The sequence below is a fragment of the Nicotiana attenuata genome, chromosome 7 (assembly GCF_001879085.1).
Source record: "Nicotiana attenuata strain UT chromosome 7, NIATTr2, whole genome shotgun sequence".
In the NCBI taxonomy this organism is placed as follows: domain Eukaryota; kingdom Viridiplantae; phylum Streptophyta; class Magnoliopsida; order Solanales; family Solanaceae; genus Nicotiana; species Nicotiana attenuata.
In genome coordinates this window covers 46,063,505-46,076,254 of record NC_031995.1, presented here as the reverse complement: position 1 = coordinate 46,076,254, position 12,750 = coordinate 46,063,505, and positions in this window count along the sequence as shown.

Sequence of the window (12,750 nt, the reverse complement as noted above, 5' to 3'; positions counted from 1 at the left end):
TAATCAAGGGAATCGGGGGCCAGATTTTCAAAGGCCCCCGATATATCAACAACCAAACAACCCACCTCCATTTCCGACTCAAGGCCCTAGCTCGTCCAACAATGAGATGGGACGGATTGAGTCAATGTTTGATCAAATGATGAAGAAAGACACCGACTCCGATGCCCAATTGGTGTCCCACAATACTTGTATCCGCAACTTGGAGGTCCAACTTGGCCAAATTTCTCAAGCTTTGAATAGTCGCCCTAAGGGGGCACTACCTAGTGACACAGTAGTAAACCCGAAGGGAGGGAACAATACGGGCCACGCTATGGCGGTGACTACAAGGAGTGGTAGAGGTGGTGTTGCTAGTACCTCTAATGCAAAAAAAGTTGTGAGTGATGATGTGTTGCTGCAAGACGATGAGAAGCAAAGAAATGATATGCAAGTTAGTAATGAGAATGTGAATGAAGAAGTGAGAATTGACATTGATGACAACGTGGAGGAGACACAAAATGATGTAAACCCGTCTAGGGAACACGTGATAGACATACCGGAAATGGTAGTGCCCAAGGACAAGGCTCCTTTGCCAAGGCCTCCTCCACCATACCCTCAAAGTCTTGCAAAACAAAAAAATGAGAACCAGTTCAAGAAATTTATTGATATGATGAAGAGTTTGTCCATAAATGTGCCTTTGGTGGAAGCTCTAGAACAAATGCCAGGATATGCCAAGTTTATGAAAGATTTGGTAAAAAAGATCCATGAATTGTGAAACTATCAAGATGACGCATCAAGTGAGTGCCATTGTACATTCCATCGCCCCAAAGCTAGAAGACCCCGGTGCTTTTACAATCCCGTGCACTATTGGCAGTGCCGATTTCGCCAAAGCTTTGTGCAACTTGGGGGAAAGCATTAACTTGATGCCGTATTCTGTGTTCAAGACATTGGGCATTGGGCAACCAAGGCCCACATCCATGAGGTTGCAAATGGCAGATAGGACGATGAAGAGGCCATTGGGGATAATTGATGATGTGTTAGTGCAGGTCGACAAGTTCATACTTCCCGCGGATTTTGTGATACTTGACTGCAAGGTTGACTATGAGGTGCCGATCATATTAGGGAGACCTTTCCTAGCTACAGGGAAGGCTTTAGTTGATGTGGAAGTAGGGGATCTCACCTTCCGGGTGGGTGATGAAAATTGTGTTCCATGGCTGCAAGTCAATGAGGCGGCCCAATAGCAACGAAGTATGTTCATTTGTGGATCTTGTGACTGAGGTGATTGTTGAAGACACCAGTGCTGTGATTAATGTGGAGGATCCTTTGGAAGCTGTGTTGTTGAACCATTATGTGACTGAGGATGAAGGCTTGGTGGAATATGTCAATGCTTTGCAAGGAATGGGTTCATACACATATGAGCCACGGAAACTGTACTTGGATCTTGAGAACTGAAAGACTCCACCAACAAAGCCCTCAATCGAGGAGCCTCCCTTATTGGAGTTGAAGCCTTTTCCTCCACACCTCAAGTATGAATTCTTGGGCCCTTGTTCAACTTTACCTGTTATTCTTTCTTCGTGCTTAACTAACGTGCAGGTACATGCCACCCTTGCGGTGCTCCAAAGAAGGAAGAAGGCAATTGGATGGACTCTAGCTGACATCCGGGGGATAAGCCCCGCCTTTTGCATGCACAAATTATACTTGAGGATGATGCCAAACCCTCCGTGGAACATCAAAGGAGGTTGAATGAGGACATGCAAGAGGTCATCAAGAAGGAAATTATCAAGTGGCTAGATGCAGGGGTTGTGTACCCCATTTCGGATAGTTCATGGACTTCGCCGGTACAATGTGTGCCGATGTAGGGGGTATGACTGTGGTCACAAATGACAAAAATGAATTGATCCCCACTAGGACTGTCATCGGATGGAGGGTATGCATGGATTACCGAAAGCTGAACAAAGTGACTCGCAAAGATCATTTTCCATCGCCCTTTCTTGACCAAATGTTGGATAGACTTGTCGGGCGTACCTACTATTGCTTTCTGGCAGGATACTCAGGCTACAACCAGATTTTGATTGCACCGCAGGACCAAGAGAAAACCACCTTCACATGTCCGTATGGAACCTTTGCATTCCCACGGATGCCATTTGGTTTGTGTAATGCACCGGCTACCTTTCAGCGGTGTATGATAGATATATTTACAAATATGGTGGAGGACTTCCTTGAAGTGTTCATGGATGATTTTAGTGTTGTGGATGACTCCTTTGAAGAATGCTTGGGTAATCTGGACAAAGTGTTGGCCCGATGTGAAGAGACCAACTTAGTACTTAATTGGGAGAAGTGCCACTTTATGGTTGAGGAGGGTATTGTCCTCGGCCATAATATCTCAAAGAACGGTATTGAAGTGGAGAAAGCAAAGGTTGAAGTGATTTCAAAACTCCCACCCCCTACTTCCGTCAAGGGAGTTAGGAGATTTCTTGGGCATGTGGGGTTCTACCGAAGGTTCATCAAGGACTTCACAAAAGTGGTGAATCCCTTGTTCAAGTTGTTGGAAAAGGATGCAAAGTTTGTGTTTAACGATGATTGCATGAAAGCTTTTGAGCTTCTCAAGTATAGATTGACTACCACTCCCATCATCACCGCACCCAATTGGAGCTTGCCATTTGAGCTCATGTGCGATGCTAGTGACATTACGGTAGGAGTGATTTTCGGGAAAAGGATCAACAAGATATTTCATCCGGTCTATTATGCAAGCAAAATGATGAATGATTCCCAAGTCAATTATATTGTGATCGAGAAAGAGTTACTAGCCATTGTCTTTGCCATGGAAAAGTTTAGGCCGTATCTCATGGGTACCAAAGTGAGTGTGCACACCGATCACGCGACACTCCGTTACTTGATGACAAAAAAGGACTCTAAGGCTAGGTTGATGAGATGGGTTCTACTACTTCAAGAGTTTGACCTTGAAATTATTGATCGAAAAGGGTGTGAAAATCAAGTGGCCAGCCACTTGTCCCGTTTGGAAGAGGAGGGGAGGCCCCATGATGGCCTCGAAATTAATGATTCATTTCCGGATAAACAACTCCTCTCCGTGTATTTGAATAGTATGCCTTGATTCGCCGATGGCTAACTTTCTTGTGACCGGCATTGTCCCGAGTGAGCTCTCTTCTAACCAAAGGGAGAAGCTTAAACAGGACAGCTTAGATTATTACTGGGACGAGCCTTATCTTTTCAAGATTTGTAATGATGGTGTGATCCGGAGATGTATTCCGGAAGAGGAGCAAATGAGTATTCTTGATGCTTGCCATTCCTCGCCCTACGGTGGTCATCATGGTGGGGCGAGAACTGCTTCAAAGGTTCTCAGCTGTGGATTTTATTGGCCTACCCTGTATAAAGATGATAGTGAGCTTGTTAAGAGATGTGATGAGTGTCAGAGAGCTGGTGGAATTTCCAAGAAGGACGAAATGCCTCTCACCGCTATTCTTGAGATTGATATTTTTTATGTGTGGGGCATCGACTTCATGGGGCCATTTGTGAGTTCATGTGGTAACACTTACATTGTGGTTGCTGTTGATTATGTTTCCAAGTGGGTTGAAGTTGTGACTTTGCCCAACAATGAGGCACTGAGAGTGGTGACTTTCCTAAAGAAAAACATCTTCACAAGGTTTGGCACTACAAGGGCAATCATTAGTGATAGGGGTTCTCATTTTTGCAACAAAGCTATCGATACTTTACTTTCCAAGTATGGTGTCAATCATAAGGTGGCAACCCCTTATCATCTGCAAGCTAGTGGACAGGTTGAGGTCTCCAACAAGGAGATCAAGAGTATTCTTTCCAAGACTGTTAATGCAAATTGGACTGACTGGTCAAGGAAACTTGACGATGCTTTGTGTACTTATAGAACTGCGTACAAGACTCCAATTGGTATGTTTTCGTACCATTTGGTATTTGGGAAATCATGCCATCTTCCGGTTGAACTAGAGCATAAGGCCATGTGGGCGCTGAAGAAGTTAAACCTTGAATGGGATGTAGCTGCAAATCTCCAGGTTGAGCAACTAAATAAACTTGATGAGTTCCGATTTCATGCTTATTCCAGCTCGTCCTTGTATAAATACAAGATAAAGTACTTACATGACAAATATGCCCGGAGCAAGGAATTCAAGGAGGGTGACTTGGTTCTTCTATTCAACTCTCAGTTACGACTGTTTCCAGGAAAGCTCAAGTCAAAATGGAGTGGCCCTTTTGAAGTGGTACATGTAACTCCGTTTGGTGCTCTTGATTTGAAAAATAAAAATGGTGAAATCTTCAAAGTTAATCGGCACCACGTGAAGCACTATCTTGGCAATTTTGATGATAGCCACGTGGTGGCATTGATCCATTTCAAATGAATGATGGTAACATGCATCATGCCGCGATGTTCAATTAGGCGCTTCTTGGGAGGCAACCCATGTGTTTTTCTTTTCTTTTTTTTTTTGATTTTTTCTTAGTTTAGGCTTTGTTTTGGACTAACTAGTTGTGAAGTTTGTGTAGGAATTATTTGTGCAGTGCAGGACTGTTGCTGGAAAAATGTACCTAGGTGTGGGGAATTATGCGGACTGCGCTCAAAATTTTGCGGTCAGCGAGAGCTTTTTGCGGGGGCGCAATTTGTCAGCGGATGCGGACTTGAAAAGTCCAGAATATCAACTCTCTGAAGTTGTATTCGCGTCTGCGTTCATTTTTTCGCGGTCCGCATTGATCTTACGCGGCCGCGCCCATTTTTCCGCTCTCAGCGAACATGTTTTTGAAAAGCTCTTTATCAGGTAAAAGAACGCGGACCGCGGTAGAATTTTGCGGCCGCGTTCAGGAAAGTTGTGGGTCCCCATTTTGTTGGTATAAATAGAACATCCTTAGCATTGTTACCCTTTTTTGACCCTCGAACTCTCAGAGCAATCAGACTATTGTTCACCTTCTTCTACTTTGAACTTCAATCTCATATCATTAAGCAAGAGTTAGTTTCTACCACAAATCGCACAACTGGTATGTTCAAATTTTTGTAGTAATTTTATTTCTTTCCTTTCTCTTATTTAGTTTTACTTTTTCTTTTTAATTAGGGTTAATACATGCCAAAATCAAAATCATGCTTAATTGATGCTAAAATTCATGTGGGTACTTGTTTTGCATGCCTAATAGGGGATAGGGTTGTTCACTATGCCTGTTAATTGCTTAAATTTTTGCACTAAGTGAAACCCTAGGTCTAAGATAAGTCATCAGTGCCCGTCTGGTTCAAATTTCGCGGACAGCGGTCCAAATTACGATGTCCGCATTTGTGCTTTTATGAGGCTGAATTGCTTATATGTTCGTGGATGTGGTGATTTTTCCGTGGTCCACAGTTGACTTTACGCGACTGCGTCCATAATTTCGCGATCCACGTTAATGAACTTCAAAATATTTGCAAATTACTTCCGCGGCCGCATTCTCTTTTACGCGTTCCGCGTTTGATGTTTCGCGGTCGCGCGCATTAATTTGCGATCTGTGGAACTCTATCTTCAGTGAGTTGATAGTCTGATCCCAACTCTTCCGCGGCCACGCTACTTTTTACGCGGACTACGATGGCATTTCCGCGGCCGCGCCCATTTTTCCGCGGTCCGCGGTGCCTAGTTCTGAGAAGTAGTTTTGCATTTCAACTGCAGTGTTTTAACTCACTTGAAGCTTTGTTCTGAGTGGTGTCTTTGCTTGTTTGCTGCAGACAATGGTCTGATCTAGAGGTGGAAGCGATAAACCTAAAGGGAGGGCAGAATCCTCCCGAGGAAGGGAAAAGGAAGGACCAAGTTACCACTAGCAGTTCAGAAGTCCATTGGGAAGATGCGAGCTGCCATCAGAGCTGCGGATAGAGCAGCGGACCACTCAGATACGAGTGAGCATGTCCTTTCCCGAGAAGCTTCGGAAGGAGACTCTGTGCCTATTCATGTCCCCACAGATTTCCAGGAGAAATACCAGTTAAGAGATGAAACAACCTCCTCTTCTGAGTCGTTTGATGGCTCAGAGGAAGGTAGTAAGAGTTCAGCACCAACTTCCCCACCTACTACAACTTCGGCTGCACCAGCTGCACCTATTTCGGTGGATGATGATGATGAGGTCCCGAATGACGGGAGAGGAGGTGATACCCGGGTGGGAGGTTGGAAAGATCAAGAAAATCGAAGGTGTGGCAGCTTAGATTTGTCAGTGAAAAAGCCTACCACAAATTCCGGGAAAGGTGGCCACAAAGGTCGCTCACCCTCAAGAGGCAATTCATAGAAAGATATCTTCTACCCCACAATTCCAATGTGAAGAAACAATTGGATGAAAGAGTGGGGTGGAAATTCATCACTAGCTAGATTCGGAGGCCAACGAGCACTTAGTCAAAGAATTCTACGCCAACGTTGCCCACATCAAAAAGGGCACCTATGTGACAAAGGTACAGAACCGGAAGATCAAATTTGATGGCAAGACACTGAACACATATGTCGGGTCTGATGATGTGGATGAATCCCTATACTTGGAGAAGGTGGCTTTAGATGAGGCAGCCCGTCCATAGCTTGCGGAGGTGATATCCATCCCCGGGACAACACCGGCTTGGCTTACACCTGGGGTCCAAATAGCTAGAAACACTCTGAGCTTTGAAGCGAAAGGGTGGTGTACATTTGTCTAAAGCCGGCTGGACCCATCCCAGCATGACAGTGATATCCCAGTCTCCCGGGCAATTGTTGTGGCTCTATCATGGCGGGGTACCCGATAAATGTGGGAAATCTCATGTCAAGAATCATTACCAAGGCTATCGGGAAGGATGAAAGACCATACCCCTAACCCAACTTTCTCACCATGTATTTAGAGGACCAAGAGATAGAAGGGAGGGATTTTGACCCAAAAGTGAAGCCGAAAAGGCCCTTCTCTTGGTACAGCCTTCAGGGAGCAGACAACCCCTAGTCCAAAGGCAAGGCCACTACCTCTACTGGCCAGTCTGAAGAGCCAAGGGTAGTGGCCATTGGGTCCAAGCCTTCCACAGCTGAAGGTTCTTCTGCTGCTATGACACCTCCATCATCCGGACCTTTTGTCTCTACCCCGTTGCCTGTGCCTTGCTCCTCAGCTTACCCTCAGACTGCACTGCGGGTTAATCAAACTTTATCCAGCATCAACAACTGGATGGAGGTAGCTACATCAAAGCTATCTGCCTTATCCAGTGCAGTTGCAGCACAGCAACAGTCACCTCCATCAGTGGAGGATTCATTGAAGGAGCTTCTGGACAATCAGAAGAAGCTCCTGGACAACCAACACAAAATCCTGGAGACTTTGGATACTCATAGGAAGGTGATAAAGGAGCTGGTAAGCAGGTCAAGAAGCTGAAAAAGACTCAGGACACAAAGGAGGCAATGGAGAGCTTGAAGGATGATGTTGCCAAGCTCACTTCTGCCGGAGATCTTCCACTTGACCTACTCATGGAGTCGACTGTTCCAGCAGCACAGGCACTAGAGCAGGAGGCTGACAGAGAGCCTGTGAGAGGATTTGTGGTGCCCCAGTCCGAGGAATTAGAGATACAGTTGGAGGATCCAAAAGGAGCTGACCCCATGCAGACAAAGACCACATAGGGAGTTTTCTTTACTCTCTATCCCTTCGCTGATCTTATTTTTGCTTTTAGTATTGAGGAAAATGCTAGCTTTTACTTGGGGTGGTCCTATTTTGATTTGATGACTGGCATGTAATAATTATGATACTATTTTTTTTACTTATCTTTATTTTTCACTTTCTTTATTTTTCACTTTTGGTATGTATATAACTTTACCATTCTATATATATATTCATTCCTATTTTGTGTATATTTGTTTCTTTCCATTATTGTACATATTCATTTTACTTTCCGTAGTTTACTTTATAACTTCTTGGGTTTTTTTTCCTTAATAGCTTAGCTTTTTATTTCCTTTAGTAGCTTCTTTTTGAGTTCTTAGGTTTATGATCAATAAGCCTTTGGTTTTCTTAATGCCACGGTTCTTTCCAAAGGTGGATGTTGTGTGAACCGGGAGGCTCTTCCCAATGATGGATGGCGTGACAACCTTCTTAAGGGTTTGAGTCCGTTTTCTTTATGTTTTTGTGTAAATAGTAGTAATGAATAAAAGTGTCTCAGGCAAGCTTCACTTGGGCCTAACACATTTACCTTTGACCTTATGGTTGGAAACAAGTTGATTGGCGAAGAATAGTTCTAGTTATGACCTCTAGACTCTTGTGTTGACTAAACAATCATCGAGTGGCTTCTTTGAGCCATTTGTGTTGCTCAATCTTAGCTAGGGTTGTTGTGGGCCCTCGACTCCGTTCTCTTTAGCAATCCAACAGCTTGTGAGGTGAGGTATTGATTTGCAAGTCCAAGTCCCGTGCCAATAAGTCTAGAACTTGCCCTGAATGTTTGTGTAGGCGAAATTCTAAGTGTAGCTCGACTTGAGAAATGATTATAGGCTCTCCTTGATCCAAATTGAAACTTGAAAGCATCCATAGCCCACAAAAAATGATATCCCTAGTCAACCCCGTTGAGCCGATGACCTTGTTCTTTCAATAACCATGATACAAGCCTTTATTAGTTCTATAATGACCCTCTCTTGGCACCCGATCTTTCCTTAGCCTTCACAATTGTCAAAAGCATAGGTTTGGGGGGGAGACGAGGAATGTGAAAGTGATAAAAGGTACAAAACAAAGAAAAGGAAAGGCAAAAGAAAAGAAGGAAAAGCCAAAAAGTCAACAACAAAAAAAGTGAATAGTATAGAAAAGTGAAGGGATTCAATGAAAGCAATGATGAAAGGCTTGGAATAATTAGAAAAGGAGAAAAATGATTGTCATGAACAAGAAAGAGTGACAGTGTGTCTCTCTAGTTCTCCTAAGGAAGAAGAAAATGACTCAAAGAGTCAAGAAAGTGTGAGCCAAAATGAGAAAATTAAGTGCTTAATGAAAGATGAAACCTTCATAGACCAATATATCCTACCTTGATCCAAAAGCCTTCATTACATTCCTGCAAAAGCCCAATAGGATTTCGCGTTGAATGAGCTTACATTAGTGGTGATTCACATAAGGGGCAAGCTTATGGTACTTAAAGCCGGACTTGTGACATTCCCTTATGAGAGATGAATTCACTTATTCGCAATCCTTGTTTTGAGTGCTTCAACTCTAAAGTGAGATTTGCTTATGGAGAGTAGAGGAGGAAGAGTTTGGATCCCACAATGACCTACGTAGTAGAGCGAGCTTCCTTGGTGAGTTAAGTCAACTCTTGATGCTCTTGTGTCGCACTAGAACTATGGTACTCAAAAGGTAGTATGTTGTTGATAATGCATTTGTGTTGAGGGTAATTGTTAGTCCGAATTGATGCTTGATGAAGTCACCTTAGGACAGCTGAAATTTTCCTTTCTCGTTAGTGTGGAGGTGGGAATTACTTTGTTTGCTTGAGGACAAGCAAAAGCTTAAGTTTGGGGGAGTTTATAACTAGGGATTTTAGCCTATTATTTGCTCTCTTTTTCGTAGGTTTTGGGTCGAAAATGTGTAAAGGTATTCCCGAAAACTGACTTAATGTGCTTGCTTGCAGGGTTTGGTCAAAATGAGGCAAAGAAGCCATAATCAACTCATGACGAAGTCAAACTTGCACAAATCCAAGGCTGGGACTGGAGCGCTTACAGTGGCAGAAAAGAGTGGCCGCGTAAGGACTGCAGGTGAGGCGACCACTATTACACGGTCCGCAAAAGTGAGATTCGCGGCCGCGGGTGGATTTTCGCTGAGAGCTTATGTCAAGGTTCAGAGACTACACATTTTTGGCTCAAGTGAAGAACGGGGTCCGCGTCCAAATTACGCAGCCGCGTCTATTTCTCTCGCGGACGCGGTTGAAAATGCGCGGTCTGTGAATTCAAGCTCTACCCAAGCCCAGTATGAAGAAACGCGGACCCCGCTCATTATTCCACGGCCACGGAAGATCAAGCGCGGACGCGGTCAGAATTACGCGTCCGCAAATTCATCGCAGGGGCACTTTTTTCCGGAAATTTTAGCTTAGTATAAATAGACCTTTTTGACATTTTTAGGTTAAGTTTTGTTAGAAAAGACACGTGAACGGCTGGTTTTTACCTTTTTGAGTAATTTTAGAGTAGATTTATCTTCAATCTTTAGATTTTCATCTCGTATTGAATATTATGGTTTATATTTCATCTTTATTTTTGATATCTACTGTTATTATGAGTAGCTAAATCCCATAGCTAGGGTTGTGACCCAACCCTAGTGTGGGTATTTAATGGGTCTTGAATTCAAGGGCTTAATTGTTTATGGGTTAGTGATATTTAGCCTGATTCGTGCTTTAATTGTAGAATTGGTGGTTGCAAACACTTATTTGTGCCTTGATGACTTAGACTCTTCTTGAGAAGGAGGGACTAAGTCTAGAAAAATTAGGCTAACAAGGAATTGGGGTGAATTCAAGAGATTGATAGCCCCAATTAAAGGGTTAAACCTAGAGGTAGTAATACCCGACTTGAGCCATTATCATTTGTTATGCATGAACACCCATTTGGACTTGAGAAAGCCAAATTGGGTAAAGTCACTCAAACTACCGAGAGGTATAGAGTGAGCACTTATGTGTGATAGTTATATCACGACCCCAATCATAACAAGCTTGCCCTGAATTCTCGATACCCGTTAGATACCCACCTAGGCAAAAGTCACTACCCTAGTGCCTTTTTAACACTTGAAAACTCCCGCCAAAAATAGTGTACTTAGCTTATTCTAGCATATTATAATATAGAATTAGAAGTATAATCAATCATAACCATGTTTGGAGGTGCAATTTGGAACAACACGCACATCTAGATTAGTTAGATACCTAACTCCAAATCAATTAACTCCCTACGGAAATCGATCCCGACCTTTGTTGGGTAAAACTGCATCGACCATCCTTGCCACTCGATAGTGGTACAGGCTTGGAACCGATCAACTGCCCTTGTCGGATCTTCAGCATCTTCATGGAACCGTTCAGGAAATTCCATGAAAAGTTGGGTGAATTTTGAGACGTTCCGGCAGATTGAGCCGGTAAGCCACTTCACCCACTTTCTTTACAACTTCAAATGGGTCGTCATACTTTGGAATCATCCCACGATGGTGCGTCTTGCTACTGATTTTCTTCTGTGGATTAAGTTTCAGCAGCACCTTGTCACTAAGATTGAACTCCAAAGGCCACTTATTTCTTTCAGCGTCTCTTTTCATTCTCTTAGTCTTTTTTCTCAAGTTGTCTCGCGCCTCAGCCAGCAACTCATGCTTCTCACGTGCAAATCTATAAGCAGTAGGACACTTTCCCCCTGATTTCACCTTAGCGACTTCCTTTCGCGCCCCCTTTTTCCTTCTTGCGGCGGGGTCCGGGTTTCGACATTCATTGGGAACAACTCATTTCCTTTTGGGAATTGGTTATGAGATTTGAAGAGTCACCACCTAACGTATTTAAGGTGCATTAGGGCACCTAAAGCAAATAACTCATAAAACCAGTTTGCATCACCAGAGGTTGGGTAAGGGCTCGAAATAACCTTGAGGGGAAGGTGTTAGGCACCCCTCACGATCCACAACGGTGGGTCCCGACCGAACTCAAATTATGTGAATTAGTCTTATAAGTAGATAAAGCAAATTAGACAAATTGATATAATATTTAAAACAAGGAGTAAAGAGGGGTCCTAGGTTTTTTAGCCTACAGGATCACTTCTGTACAATACCCGGTAAACCTTAATCAACTAGAGGGGTTACACGTGGCATTCGCGCACAGGTCATCATATCCTTTTACTACCCAATTACCCTCCCCTTCGTGGTTATATAAGCGATTTTAATTAAACGAACTCTATGCGTGCATTACCCGTACCTTCCTTATGGCTCTGGAGGTGTTTAGGACCTCTAATTTAGGCAGTTCTAGACTTTCCTAAGGTACTTAAAGGAGAAAAATCTAGGCGATAATTAAAAATATTAGGACTGTCAAGTAAAGAACAATTAAGGGGGCTCACATTTACCTCCACAAATAAGCAAACAACAGCACGTCTCAAACAGCAAGACTTCAGATATTTCAGAAAGGTCCTAGAGCAAGGTATCTAGGGGAGCATGACAAGCAGAATATATGTAGCATTGTGTCAAAGCGAGGTAATAGAGGCCTAATCAGTTTGCCTACTGATTTTAGGACCTGTTGAATCTAGGCAGTTCACAAATAATTAAGCAAAGCACATTTTTACCACTTGCAGGATTTTAATTACCTAAAAGCTTGCCTAGGCGTGGATCTGAGATGTCCTATAACATGATATCTAACTGTTAACCAGAATTCTAATAACCAATTTAAAACTAGCACTTTGGGTTCATTATGCCCTATAAACATGCTGTCTAGGTGCAGAACATTACAGGACTGGTTTTGTACACATTTATCTCGATGATATCTGGGCGTTGGGACTGCTTTTCAACTTATTTTTTATGGACGTAGTAATTACTGATTTTACATGATGTAGGCGTGGTATTAAAACGAATGTAATAACAATCCTAAAGCATGATTTCTAATGCACATAAAAGAATGATCATATTTATTAGGAAGGATTAGTAGCTTAGTGACAGAATTTCTAAGTGGTCATGATTATGCAGAAGTTTAGAATTTTTTAGAACAAATGAGTGCACCTATAAACATGTTTTCTAACATTCCAAATAATCCTAAGAGCATGGTTTCTAATGCAAGTAAATAATTGTGATGACCCGGTCGGTCGTCTTAAGAATTTACGCCTCAATCCCCTATTA